This window comes from Triturus cristatus, chromosome 1_2 (assembly GCF_964204655.1).
Source record: "Triturus cristatus chromosome 1_2, aTriCri1.1, whole genome shotgun sequence".
Lineage (NCBI taxonomy): Eukaryota > Metazoa > Chordata > Amphibia > Caudata > Salamandridae > Triturus > Triturus cristatus.
The window spans coordinates 566162279-566176626 of record NC_140580.1 but is presented as its reverse complement, the minus strand read 5'-3'; positions in this window follow the sequence as shown (position 1 = coordinate 566176626).

The window sequence follows — 14348 nt, the reverse complement described above, 5'->3', positions numbered from 1 at the left end:
ATTTTTCGCTACAAAATTGAGGTGTGTCCACGTTACGTTTTGCGCCGTTTCCTGTCGCAGGCACTAGGCTGACCCACACAAGTGAGGTACCATTTTTCTTGAAAGACTTTGGGGAACGCGGGGTGGGTGGAAATTTGTGGATCCACGCAGATTCCAGAACCACCAGAGAAATGCGGGGAAAATGCGTTTTTTGGCAATTTTTTAGGTTTGCAAGGGATTCTGGGTAACAGAACCTGGTGGGAGGCAGTCAAGTCACCCCATTTTGTATTCCCCTGGGTATCTAGTGTTCGAAAATGTATAGGTTTGCTAGGTTTCCCTAGGTGCCGGCAGAGCTATGGTTCAAAAACTACAGCTAGGCACTTTGCCAAAAAAGGGTCATTTTTCACAGCGAAATTGAGGTGTGGCCACGTTGCGTTTTGCGCCGTTTCCTGTCGCGGGCACTAGGCTGACCCACACAAGTGAGGTACTATTTTTCTCGGAAGACTTTAGGGAATGCGGGGTGCGTGGACATTTGTGGATCCATGCAGATTCCAAAACTTTCCACCAGAGAAATGTGGGGAAAAAGTGGTTTTTTGGGCAATTTTTTAGGTTTGCAAGGGATTCTGGGTAACAGAACGTGGTGGGAGGCAGTCAAGTCACCCCATCCTGGATTCCCCTGGGTGTCTAGTTTTCAAAAATGTATGGGTTTGCTAGGTGTCCCTATGTGCCGGCAGAGCTAGGGTTAAAAAACTACAGCTAGGCACTTTGCTAAAAAAGGGTAATTTTGCATTGTGAAAATGTGGTGTGTTCACGTTGGATTTTGAGCCATTTCCTGTCGTAGGCACTATGCCTACCCCTACAAGTGAGGTACCATTTTTATCGGGAGACTTAGGGTAATTCAGATTTGTAAAGGAACTGTTATTACCTATTGACTTTCGATGCATTTCTGCCTTCCAAAGGAAAGACATTGTGTAAAAAAGAAGTCATTCTAAAAAATGACTGATAATTCTCATGCTAGTATGAGTATTCCCAATTTCGGAAATGTGCAAATATCTACTGTTTCTAAACTCTATATTTTGTTCCCATTTCAGAAATACATAGGTGTCTTTCATACCGATTTTTCCATGTACACATTTTTACAGAATAATTACTATATACCCGGTACATAATAAAAAACCATTGCAAGTTGCTGCTCAGTTTTTGGCTCTGGGTTCGTCGGGTTCTTGGTGAACCTACAAGTCCTATATATCCCCACAACCAGAAATGTCCAGCGGATGTAACGGTATATTGCTTTCAAAGAGCTGTCAAAATTAGAAGTAGTTACAGGTGAAAACGTTGACACAAAAGGCGCTTTTTTTCAACAAATTTTCAATTTATCCTATATTTAACTGTTAGTTTCTATAAAGAAACCTTGATGGATCTACACAAATGACCCCTTGCTGAATTCAGAATTTTGTCTACTTCTCCGAAATGTATAGCTTTCTAGGATCCATTATTGCTTTTGTACCCATTTCTACCATTAACTGGAAGGAGGTTGAAAGCACAAAAAATAGCAAAAATAGGCTATGTCCCAGAAAAATGCCAAAACTGTGTAAAAAATGTTGGGTTTCTGACAAAAGTCTGATATCCCCTAAAAGCTGGGAAAATGGTGATTTCAGTCCCACAAACCCTTTTTTGATAACACTTGCAGGGAAAAACCCAGATGCTTTCATTTGCAGCCCGTTTTTCACATTTTCCCCCCCAAGAACTAAATTTTGCTGTATTTTGGCTCATTTCTGTGACCCCTCCAGGGGAATCCACAAACCCTTAGTACCCTCAGAATCCCCATGATGTTGGAAGAAAAGGACGCAAATTTGGCGTGGATACCTTATGTGGTCAAAAAGTTACAGGGGCCTCAGCACGCACTACCCCAAATAGCCAAAAAAGGGCGTGGCACAGGAGGGGGAAAAGGCCTGGCAGCGAAGGGGTTAAAAAACCTTAGAAATTCACAGAAAAAAACATAGGTTTCAGGATGAGTTGTAGTTAGCTGGACTTTTCACTCGCACAAAACCTTTGAAATTCCCACGTTATAGTTAGTTCAGCTAACTATAACTCGCGCGCCCGCAATGCACTGCTGATGACATCACATATTACATCACTCATGACATGGTCAGTGACATCACTCATGACATCACTGATGACATCCCAAATGACATCACTGATGACATAACTGATAACATCATCCTTGTGATAGAGTGGCAGACCTCCTGTCACCCTAACATAACCTTTGATACACACATTCAAAAATAGAAACTAAAATTTTCAAAACACTCGTACAAAACCATTGAAATTCCCCCGTTATACTTAGTTCAGCTAACTATAACTTGCGCGCCCTAAATGCACTGCTGATGACGTCACATATTACATCACTCATGACATGGTCAGTGACATCACTGATGACATCACTGATGACATCTCAAATAACATCACTGATGACATCACTGATGACATCACTGATGACATCATCCTTGTGATAGAGTGGCAGACCTCCTCTTCCCCTAATATAACCTTTGATACACACATTCAAAAATAGAAACTAAAATGTTCAAAACAATGGACATACCAATACCAGTTACAACAACCTATTCAGTAATTCTAAGATCCACATACACATCCACTCATTCACCAACAGTCCTATACAGTCAATCATACATGTACTCACTCATCATATGTACTCATACACCTGTACATCCTGTTACACAACGCCACTCATCCATAGAGTTACTCACACACATAGTCACTCATGCTAATAAAGAATCAAACATCCATTTACTTGCATATACAGTTATACACACACCACCACACTTACTTCTACAGAAACTTACACATACATAGTCTTTTAAACAATCACTTATAGAAACACATACTTATTCATACAGGAACTCTTCCAATCTCTCACTCTCACATATACTCACTTATATACACTAATAGTCACATATACTAGTTTAAAACATATGTAGTTACTCAAAAAGACACAATTGAGACAGTCATTCACTCACTAACACACCCATGCACACACTCATCCACCCATACAGTCCTGCACACATGCTGTCTTCAACACATACTAACAGTGAGTCACTCATTCATGCACCTATGCACTACGTAATACCCCCACCGAACCCATACAGACACTCAGACACTCATACTGATACTCAAAAAACCAACTAATAACCTAAATAGACACTCATGTAGCTACTCACCAACCCATGCAGCCACTTATACACAAAGTGAGAGAATGATACAGATATTTACATATTTAAGCATTACTCACTAAGCCATGTATTTACTAAGATACACTTAATCAGTCAGTTATACAATTAATTTTTCAAAAACAAATCATCCATTTAGACACTTATATACCCATTTATTCTTCCATCGACCTTGAGATATACATATATAAACCATTTGTAATTTTCACAAAAACACACATTCACTGGATGATGTCATCAGTGATGTCATTTGAGATGTCATCAGTGATGTCATGAGTGATGTCACTGACCATGTCATGAGTGATGTCATATGTGATGTCATCAGCAGTGCATTGCGGGCGCGCGAGTTATAGTTAGCTGAACTAACTATAACGGGGGAATTTCAATGGTTTTGTATGAGTGAAAAGTCCAGCTAACTATAACGCCCCTGAAACCTATGGTATTTTCAGTGAATTTCTAAGGTTTTTTAAATGCTAATTCCTAACTATAACGTGCCTGAAACCTATGGTTTTTTCAGTGAATATATATATATATATATATATAAATATATATATATATATATATATATATATATATATATATATATATATATATTACCTACTGGCGGTCGCCAGTAGGTAGTTATAGTTAGAACCTATTACCCATAGGAAATCCGCAACATTCTATTTGGAATAGCTTTGGCGCCGGTTGACGAATCTTCGCGACATTTTCAAAACTCAAGGCCCGCTCCGGTCTGCTCCTATCCTGAAAGTCTCGGGGTGATTCGTCAAGCAGGGGCCGAGAAAAAAGGGGGTCCCAAAACGTTTTTCCCATGCAATTTTCCATAGGGACCTTTAGTCGCAGCTACAGCCCAAACTGCTCAACGGAATTACCCCAAATTTGACAGAAAGGTAGACCTTGGTTCAGAGTCGTGCCTTTTGCTTAAATGGTGTAAATCTGTTCAGTAGTTCCTGAGAAAATCAAAAGTAAAATCACATATATATCTGGGCGGAGCCGAACCACACATCTCATCGGGAGAGCTGATTGGCTGTCAGCACTTCATCCAAGAAGTGTTGGCAGCCATCTTGGGACCAATATACATGATAGCACCTCAATAAAAACCATTGCAGTTAATAATAGACTTTGAAGCGTGGCTAGGTTACCCCTTGCGCAGAACCAGGGAACATACAGGGACGGCCACGCACGTCCCAAAAGAACCAATGCGGCCAAGGACACAGAGGATAAACAGTAAACAAGTTGTTGTTCCCGAGCAAAGCACCAATAGAAATTTATAGGTAAGATCAGTACAATAAAATGTCCATATCCAAGGTGTTCTCAAGTGAGATTTTTCTCCTTTTAATTTTCTCGTCTTCTTTTTGATCTTAATCAAGGATATACAGTTGATATTACAGCGATTGAATTGATATAAATAACATCACCAAATGTAGCCAACACGTGTTTCGTCTTGGGAATTTTCACCCACTGACTTCCTCAGGGCTACAACAGAAATATACAATACTCAAAGAATATCCAAACAATAAATTAGGCATTTCTACAATTTGATAGACTTAAGATTATGTGATGAAATTAAATAAATAGATACTAACCAAAGACCAATAAAAACAAAGAAAGTCACCCAATGACAAATCTCACACCTATACCTTATAAAGTAGTGCAGGAGAAAAGGAGAGAAGGTGCTTAAAGATCCACAAACCCAAAATGTGGTCACAGAGATAAGGCTGTATTGTCCATATAAGTATCACAATATGTGATCCACCTAAAGAGTTCTCAAAATTAGTAGGTGGCTCATCCCAAAGTGGCCAAATATCAGTTGTAGTTTCTTCTTTTTAACACGCCTAACCAAACAGATAATATCCACTCACCAAGAACTATATCTTTGACGGCAGTTTCACCACAAACCAGGTAAGGCTGTATGTGGTCCCATATAGTATGGGTCTAAAAAGAAAAAGAAAATGAACAAGGGGAAGCAACGATGTTGTTTGTATGGTCAGACAATATCAGACCATAATTCATGTATATGTTTATTTACCCTAAGCTAAGAGACGCCCCTAAAGAAACAGAGGGGACACATTACCCGCCAATTCATAGTCATATCTATAGGTCAATACTAAGCCTATATAATTGAATATGATATTTAATAATCTAGTCATCAATTAGTTTTAACTAGATGCTTTGAAAAAGAAGAATCATTCCGTGTGCAACGGCAATTGTCTTACATAAAGAGCATACGAATCATACGTTTTCTCCAATATTCTGCCAATCAACTAGTTTAAATTGATACCTTATCTTTGTCCATTACAGATGTGTAAACAGGTCCTCTTCCATGTTAAGGTCTGACGGGGCATTGCTGTTAAGTTCCAAAATATAGCGGGACTCTAGTTTTCTTAGGTTTTTTTCCCAATCACCCCCTCTAATATGTGGAGCAATCGCATCAATGACAAAGTATGTGAGGCCTAATGCAGTGTTGTCATGGTATTTTGCAAAATGCCGAGCCACAGGGTATGCTTTAGCCCCATTTTTAATGGCTCGAAGATGCTGCAAAATTCTTTTATGGACTGGGAGAATTGTGCTGCCCACGTATAATAAATTACATGGACAGCTCAGTACATATACAGCAAAATCAGTTTTGCAATCAAATTGCCCTTTGATGTTTTTTTCAATTTTAGAGCAAGCTGTTACATACTTTGTTGTATTTTTGCCATGATGACACGCTTTACACTTTGTACACTTGATAAAACCATTTTTTTGTTGCAACCAAGAAAATTTAGGATGTGCAGCTATGGGTTTGGGTGCCATGTTGCTCGCAATCATTTGTTTGAAGGCTCTTGCTCTTCTGAAGGTTATTAAAGGTCTAGCCGATACTATCTTGCTTAACACAGGGTCATTCCGGATCAAATGCCAGTGTCTCGCCAAAATATTTCTTACTTGACCATGTTGTTTATTGTAAGTTGTTATCATTCTACACTCATTTGATCCCACTTCCCTGTTCTTGGATTTCTTGCTGGACCCAACTTGTTTGAATAAAATATCTTTCCTTGTTTTGTCCTTGACCTTATGAGCAGCTGTTTGAATACATTCTTCCCCGTAACCTCAGGATTTGAAGCAGGAGTGTAGATTTACCAATTCAGTCTCCCTTTCTTCAGGCTCATTGCAGTTACGCATAGTTCTCAAACATTCCCCATAGGGGATGCTTCTGATCAAATTGTGAGGGTGAAAACTAGTTGCGTGAAGCAACGTGTTTCCTGCCATCGGTTTACGATAGATTTTGGTATGCAACTTGGCATTTTTTACATACACTGTAAAGGTCAAGAAAATTTACTTCTTTATCACTGTTGGTACTTGTGAACTTCAGATTCAGATTATTGGATTGCAATTGTTTTACAGAATGCCTGGCTGATGATTCAGAACCTTTCCAGACGACAAATAAGTTGTCTATATACCGACTCCAATGGAGGATGTTATTATGCCATTCCTCCTGGTACTCATTCCGGATCACCTGCTCCTCCCACCAGCCCATATGCAAATTCGCATAGCTGGGGGCGAAGCAGGTGCCCATTGCAGTACCACACAGCTGATGAAACAATCCCCCATTAAAAAGAAAAAAATTATTCTTTAAACAGGTACCTATCATTGTGATCAACATTTGTGTATGTGACCATAAAGATATCGGACGTGTGCCTAAAAAATGTTTGATGGCATTCAAACCATCTTCATGCCTGATGCTCGTATAAAGTGTTGTGACATCAATAGTCATTAGAAACATATATTTTTCCCACGGTAAGTCATAAATGTTTTTCAAAAAGTCTTGTATAAAGGAGGGTAACAGTTTTACCAACGTGCATAGAAAGGAGTCAATTAATTTGGAGGTATTCTCCAAGGCACTTCCGATGTATGTATGCATGCATTTATATTTGTATTTATATGGATATGCAGATTATATATATGTTTATATATGTATGTATATATATATATATATATTCACTGAAAAAACCATAGGTTTCACACACGTTATAGTTAGGAATTAGCATTTAAAAAACCTTGCAAATTCACTGAAAAAACCATAGGTTTCACACATGTTATAGTTAGCTGGACATTTCACTCGTACAAAACCATTGAAATTCCCCCGTTATAGTTAGTTCAGCTAACTATAACTCGCGCGTCCGCAATCCACTGCTGATGACGTCACATATTACATCACTCATGACATGGTCAGTGACATCACTCATGACATCACTGATGACATCTCAAATGACATCACTGATGACATCACTGATGACATCATCCAGTGAATATGTGTCTTTCTGAAAAATAAATATTTTTTATATATGTATATCTAAAGGTTAATGGAAGAAAAAATGGGTAAATAAGTGTGTAAATGGATGTTTTATTTTTGTAAAATTAATTGTATAACTGACAAATTAACAGTATCTTAGTGAATACAAGTATTTGTGAGTAATGTTTAAATATTTAAATATCTGTATCAGCGTCTCGCTTTGTGTATAAGTGGCTGCATGGGTTGGTGAGTAGCTACCTGAGTGTGTATATGGGTTATTAGTTCGTTTTTAGAGTATCAGTATGAGTGTCTGTATGGTTCAGTGGGGGATGTTACTTAGCGTATGGATGCATGAATGAGTGACTCACTGTTTGTATGTATTTTGAAGACAGTATGTGAGCAGGACAGTATGGGTGGATGAGTGTGTGTATGAGTGAGTAAGAGAGTGAATGACTGTCTCAATAGTGTCTTTATGAGTAAGTCCATATGTTTTGAACTAGTATATGTGAGTATTGATGTATATAAGTGAGGATATATGAGAGTGAGAGATTGGAAGAGTTCCTGTATAAATAAGTATGTGTTTCTATAAGTGATTGTTTTAGAGAGTAAGTATGTGTACGTTTCTGTAGAAGTAAGTGTACTGGTGTGTGTATAGCTGTACATGCAAGTAAATGAATGTTTATTTGCATGTGTGAGTATGTGTGTGAGTAACTCTATGTATGAGTGTAGGTGTGTAACAGGATGTATAGGTGTATGAGTACATATGATGACTGAGTACATTTATGAGTGACTATATAGAAGTGTTGATGAATGAGTGGATGCGTATGTAGATTTTGGAATTACTGAATAGGTTGTTCTAACTGGTATTGGTATCTCTATAGTTTTCATAACCTTAGTTTGTATTTTTCAATGTGTGTATCAAAGTTTATATTCGGATAAGAGGAGGTCTGCCACTCTTACACAAGGATGATGTCATCAGTGATGTCATCAGTGATGTAATTTGAGATGTCATCAATGATGTCATGAGTGATGTCACAGACCATGTCATGAGTAATGTAATATGTGACGTCATCAGCAGTGTATTGCGGGCGTGCGAGTTATAGTTAGCTGAACTAACTATAACGGGGGAATTTCAATGGTTTTGTAGAAGTGAAATGTCCAGCTAACTATAACATGTGTGAAACCTATGGTTTTTTCAGTGAATTTGCAAGGTTTTTTAAATGCTAATTCCTAACTGTAACGTGTGTGAAACCTATGGTTTTTTAAGTGAATTTGCAAGGTTTTTTAAATGCTAATTTATGAATGTATTATTATATTTTTTAAATATTTATTTTACATTAAGCTTCCTATGTATATAGTTATAGATTGACTGTATCCTGTAATATGGAATGGCTCAGCTCTTTTTTTTTTATTTGGATAAAGTTGAACAGCATAGTTAATATCTTCTATAAGCTTATAAACACTTTAATTTCTTTTTTTTAATGGTTTTTGACCATGCGCGCACGGTGCGCGCACGGTGCCCGCATGCGTACATGCGCCGTGTGCGCATGCGTACGTGCTCCACGTGCGTCTTGCGTGCTCCGTGCGCGCGTGCTCCGTACGCGCATGCGCACGTGCTCCGTACGCGCATGCGTGCGTGGTCCGTGCGCGCACCGTGCGCGCACGGTGCAATCACGGCAAGTCATGTGATTAAGAAACAACACTTTTTATTGGTTCATAGTAGTTTCAGTTCCAGAATCTTCCAACACCACACCCACTCCCCTCATTATTTCTTCTGATTCCCTGGGAGAAGGAGCTGATCAGCTTTTCCAGTACTCCAGTACTTTAGAATGGCAGAGCAGCAGTCATCTTCTGGGAGTGAGCAGGAGACCCTTCTGCCACAGAGGCAGAGGAAACAGAAAGACTCTTTTATATGGCAATTTTTTACATTCCCAGATGGGCAGAAGAAGGTGAATGCTCCGAAAGTCACCTGCACTATTTGTGGTGTTGTCTTATCAAGAGGAGATCCTAAAAAGAAATACTCTTTTAGTATTTTCACTATGATCAGGCACGTTAAAGGAGTACATCCTGTGGCTTATGCTTGAGCTGCTAGAGACAACCCTCCAGCAGCTCAGCCGAGCACATCCTCAGCAGCTCAGCCGAGCACATCATCGGCAGCTCAGCCAAGTACTTCATCTGCGGCGGCAGCTTCACCTGCTTCTGTTCCTCTGGATATGCACCCTCTGTTCCAGAGGGTGCATATACAGTGCAATGCGTGCAATGCTCTTCTCTCTTATGGTGACACCAGCATTCTCCTAATAGAGAGCAAGATACAGCAGCACACATGCGGCACCCCATAATTTTTTTCATTTTTTTGTTCCTCTGTTCCTCAATTAACACAACGGCTCTTTTTAGAGCCACCTAACATCTAAACACTGAAATTTGATTTTTAATTCTATTTTTTTAATGATTTTTTTCCGCCGTGTGCGCACGGTGCCCGCACCTCGCGATTTTTTGAAAAAAATAAAATGTTTTTTTCACCCTTCGGGGTCCTTCAGGGACCCCCTGACAAAGGCTAGTGGGTCAGGAACTCTGTACCCTGCCCCTTTTCACGTTCTCCACATTTCTTTTTCACTGTCACACACAAAATGGCGGCCGACACTTCCTGATTTCGACCGATTCGAATGTTGTCTGACATGTAACCACCAATCACAATTACGCTCGCGCACGTTAGGGTGCGCGCACCGTGCGCGCACGGTGCGCGCTTATAGATATTTATGTACTTTTAACTGCAATTTTCTCAGGAACTACTGAACAGATTGACACCATATATGCAAAAGGCACATCCCTGACCTGAGGACTACCTCTTTGCCAAATTTCAAGTAATTCTGTTCAGCCGTTCGGGCTGTACCTTCGACTAAAGTTCCTATGCAAAAATGCATGGGGAAAACGTGTTTTTGGCGCCCCCCTTTTTTCTCGCCCCCCGCTTGACAAATCACCCCGAGGCTTTCAGGGTAGGAGCTGAGCAGAGCGCCCCATTAGTTTTGAAACTTTCGCGAGGATTCGTCAACCGGCGCCAAAGTTATTCAAAATAGAATTTTCAGATTTCCTATGGGAACTCGGTCCTAACTATAACTATCTACTGGCGACCGCCAGTAGATAATATATACACATACATATATATAAATGCATATGCATATATATGCATATATATATGTGCGTGTAGAGAGAGGTAGAGAGGTAGAGGTGTAGAGGTGTAGAGGTAGAGGTAGAGAGGTAGAGAGAGGTAGAGAGTAGAGGATGAGTAATAGAGAGTAGAGAGTAGAGAGTGAGTAGTAGAGAGTAGTAGAGAGTAGTAGAGAGAGTAGCAGAGAGTGAGTAGTAGAGAGTGAGTAGTAGAGAGTAGTAGAGAGTGAGTAGTAGAGAGTAGTAGAGAGTGGGTAGTAGAGAGTGAGTAGTAGAGAGTAGTAGAGAGTAGTAGAGAGTGAGTAGTAGAGTGAGTAGTAGAGAGTAGTAGAGAGTAGTAGAGAGTGAGTAGTAGAGAGTGAGTAGTAGAGAGTGAGTAGTAGAGAGTAGTAGAGAGTGAGTAGTAGAGAGTAGTAGAGAGTGGGTAGTAGAGAGTGAGTAGTAGAGAGTAGTGGAGAGTGAGTAGTAGAGTGAGTAGTAGAGAGTAGTAAAGAGTGAGTAGTAGAGAGTAGTAGAGAGTGAGTAGTAGAGAGTGAGTAGTAGAGAGTGAGTAGTAGAGAGTGAGTAGTAGAGAGTATTAGAGAGTAGTAGAGAGTGAGTAGTAGAGTGAGTAGTAGAAAGTGAGTAGTAGAGAGTGAGTAGTAGATAGTAGTAGAGAGTGAGTAGTAGAGAGTGAGTAGTAGAGAGTAGTAGAGAGTGAGTAGTAGAGAGTGAGTAGCAGAGAGAGTAGTAGAGAGTAGTAGAGAGTGAGTAGTAGAGTGAGTAGTAGAGAGTAGTAGAGAGTGAGTAGTATTGAGTAGTAGAGAGTGAGTAGTAGAGATTGAGTAGTAGAGAGTAGTGGAGTAGTAGAGAGTGAGTAGTAGAGAGTAGTGGAGAGTGGGTTCTCTGCCTCTAGAGCAGCTCTGCTGACCTGGTTCTCTGGCTCTAAAGCAGCTCTGCTGACCTGGTTCTATGGCTCTAAAGCAGCTCTGCAGACCTGGTTCTCTGGCTCTAGAGCAGCTCTGCTGACCTGGTTCTCTGGCTCTAAAGCAGCTCTGCTGACCTGGTTCTCTCCCTCTAAAGAGATCTGCTGACCTGGTTCTCTGGCTCTAAAGCAGTTCTGCTGACCTGGTTCTCTCCCTCTAAAGCAACTCTGCTGACCTGGTTTCTCTGGCTCTACAGCAGCTCTGCTGACCTGGTTCTCGGCCTCTAGAGCAGCTCTGCTGACCTGGGTCTCTGGTTCTAGAGCAGCTCTGCTGACCTGCTTCTTAGGCTCTAGAGCAGCTCTGCTGACCTGGTTCTCTGGCTCTACAACGGCTCTGCTGACCTGGTTTCTCTGGCTTTACAGCAGCCCGGCTGATCTGGTTCTCTGCACTCAAGATGCAGGCACACGACTTCGGGTTTATTATAAGTACAAATATATAATTTTTATGAATATCTTAGATAATCTCTTGCCCTAATATGTATATTAAAGACACATACATATCATTTTGGAACATAATTTTTTTTGCAGGAGTCGCACACACAGCGCGCCCCAGCACGTATATGACATCACGCGGGACCCGCTACCGCGCAAGCATCTCGCACTGTAATGCGCATTTTTCGCGAATGCGTGGGAGCGGACTGGTCGCATACCAATAGCGCACATCACGTAATATTAAATGTATATGATGTAACTAAAAAACACGCAGCCGTCGCACACTGTACGCGGATCCTTCATGACATTTCTAAAATGGCGGCTAGAATCCGCGCACGCACCGTGATGTGTACGCTTTGAGTGCGCGACTCCGAAAAAAAATTGGAAAGCATTTTTTTTTAAAGAAAATAATATACATGTATTAAAATAAAAAATGAAAACAAAAAAATTAATCAATATTACAGTTTGAATTTTTTTTCCTTTTTTTTGTTGCAATTTTCAGAAAAATATATAATGTTATTTAATTCATAAAGTATTAGAAATAAACAGTTAAAAAACTGTAGAAAATCAGTACAAAAAATAGGTATAACTACTATCACACTTAAAAATTAGCATTTAAAAAACCTTTGAAATTCACTGAAAAAAACCATAGGTTTCAGAGACGTTATAGTTAGAAATTAGCATTTAAAAAAGCTTTGAAATTCACTGAAAAAAACATAGGTTTCAGAGACGTTATAGTTAGAAATTAGCATTTAAAAAACATTAGAAATTCACAAAAAAAAACATAGGTTTCAGGGGTGTTATAGTTAGCTGGCCATTTCACTCGTACAAAACCATAGAAATTCCTCCGTTATAGTTAGTTCTGCTAACTACAACTCACACGCCCGCAATGCACTGCTGATGATATCATATATTGCATCATTCATGACATGGTCAGTGACATCACTGATGACATCTCAAATGACATCACTGATGACATCATCCACGTGACAATCTGATACACCTCATCATACACTAGTATAACCTTTCATCACTCACTGTAAAATACAGAGTCCAATATTTGAAACAATTGACACACCAATAACAGTTACTACACACCCACTCACTGATTCTACACACACAACTACCCATTCAATAACAGAATCATTTATACATGCAGTCACTAATTAATAGAACACTATCAAATGCACTTATACACATATTATCTACTGGCGGTCGCCAGTAGATAGTTATAGTTAGGACCGTGTTTCCATAGGAAATCTCAAAATTCTATTTTGAATAACTTTGGCGCCGATTGACGAATCTTTGCGAAATTTTCAAAACTAATGGGGCGCTCCGCTCCGCTCCTACCCTGAAAGTCTCGGGGTGATTCATCAAGCGGGGGCCGAGAAAAAGGGGGGGTCCCAAAACCCATTTTCCCCATGGATTTTTCCATAGGGAACTTAGTCGCAGCTACAGCCCGAACGGCTGAACAGAATTACGTGAAATTTGGCGCGCCGTGAAAAAGTTTTGTTTAAAAAAATATATTAATAAATACATAACTTAGCATTTAAAAAAACGTACAAATTCACTGAAAAAACCATAGGTTTCACACACGTTATGTTAGGAATTAGCATTTAAAAAACCTTGCAAATTCACTTAAAAAACCATAGGTTTCACACATGTTATAGTTAGCTGGGCATTTCCTTCGAAAAAAAACAATGAAATTCCCCCGTTATAGTTAGTGCAGGCAACTATAACTCACGCGACCGCAATCCGCTGCTGATGACGTCAGATATTACATCACTGATGACATATGTGTCTTTCTGAAAAAAAAAAATTGTAATATATGTATAGCTAAAAAAGGGTGGTGCCCTAAGCGCTTTTTCCAAACTGCCAAAGCCTCTGAAGAGAAGTGGGGACACTTCGAAACGCGTCAGGCATCCAGGGCAGTTTGAACAGTGAAAGGAATTGTTGTGTTGGAGGCGTGCTTATTTATCAAGGCTCCTTGTGTACAGCTGAGGCCCGAGTGCTCCTTGTACGTTTGGGTACTTGGTAGCTTTGATATTTACGCGGTGACCCTGCCGCGGAAGGAGCACCACCCTGAGAGAACCGGGGGCCATGCCATCTTGAATAATGGGCCGATATCGTGGGGCAGCAGCGTATGGATTTTGCATGAATCTCGCACAGTGAGGCCCATCTGTGGGCTTTAAAGGTTGCCAGCTGAACATTTGCGCAACGTGAGGCACTACAAGTCCCACAAGCCCATCCAGGGCGTGCATCTATGCAATTAAGGGGGTGGTGCCCT